This window comes from Cebus imitator, unplaced genomic scaffold (genome assembly GCF_001604975.1).
Source record: "Cebus imitator isolate Cc_AM_T3 unplaced genomic scaffold, Cebus_imitator-1.0 Scaffold471, whole genome shotgun sequence".
NCBI lineage: Eukaryota > Metazoa > Chordata > Mammalia > Primates > Cebidae > Cebus > Cebus imitator.
Window position 1 is genome coordinate 946,839 of NW_016107786.1, and position 1,182 is coordinate 948,020.

The following is a 1,182-nucleotide window of genomic DNA, read 5'->3' on the forward strand; positions in this document are numbered from 1 at the left end:
GGGCTCTTAGAAGTCACCTAGTTCAACTCCCAGCCATTAGCCTTTAAAAAAAGTTTTTAAGCTTTTCTGAGAGAGCTTAGATGAATGCCCAGAGGTGTCAGAGTGAAGCTGAAAACTTTGACAGCATTCATCTAGAGAGTTCCTATTTCTGAAACCTGGAACAGTCAAGCTCCTTTTAGGGTAAATAAAAGAGTCTCACTTGAAATGAGCTGAAGCAAATTTTTAAAACACATATAGTACTTAGAATCCCAGCAGCAGGAAACAGAAACTCTGACCTGAAGAACAAAGGTAGTTTCCCTTTTCTCTCTGTTTCTCTCCCAATATATGATAGCATATCGTCTCTCAGGACATCTTCTCCCTGTTCATGTATTTTACTCTCTTTTTCTTTCCTCAACTATCTCTGTTTCTCTGTGCTCAGTGTCACCCCTCCATAGGCCGTGAATTTCCACACCCTCAGTTTAAGCCAGACAAGGAGAATTTCTATCCTTTTCTGAATCTTGATTCTTTTTTTTTTTTTTTTAACAAAAGCACAAATCCACTTTTTAAATTTACTTTTCATTATTATAAATCCTTGAGGGATACAGCATCACACGAATTTTGTGTCCAATGGCCTTAACAGGAAGATTACTTTGGAATTTAGAACGAACCATGCCACTGTTTCCATGGGCCTGAATTACCTTTCCCCAGATTATTATTATGATCTTGTTTGGTTTACCGCCAGGAGTTACTGTGTTCTTCCCTTTGTATACATAAGCACATTCCTTGCCCAAACAGAATTCAGTTTCATCTCAGGCATAAACACCTTCAATTTTAAGAAGAAATGTATGTTCCCTTTAGTTCTAGAGACCCCACTTATAGCCAGCAAAAATGGCCTTGGACCACAACCTTCCAGACATCTTTGCCTTTTAGAAGTCCTGTTCCCAACAGGCCTCCACAGGCTTCGAGATGGTGGAAAGAATCTGATTCTTAATTTCTAGGACAGAAAGTATAGTTACCCTAGCTTGGAACATATGTTGTTCTCTGACAGCAGTGATCAGTTGCTTATAGTGACAGTGAGGCACTTATCACAGAGAACTAATATGGTTGTCACTTTTGTGGGTGAATCTTCATGGGCAGGTCAAATCCACAACTAGTAGCCTATTCAAAGCCTTATGTTAATTGTGTAGTTACATGGCATTTTGT

At 39.1% G+C, this 1,182-nt stretch overlaps 1 pseudogene; it reads right to left on the bottom strand.

The window, feature by feature from the left end:
- Positions 1–548: 548 nt before the first annotated feature.
- On the bottom strand, positions 549–896 carry LOC108291894 (annotated as a pseudogene).
- Between the last annotated feature and the right edge of the window lie 286 nt (positions 897–1,182).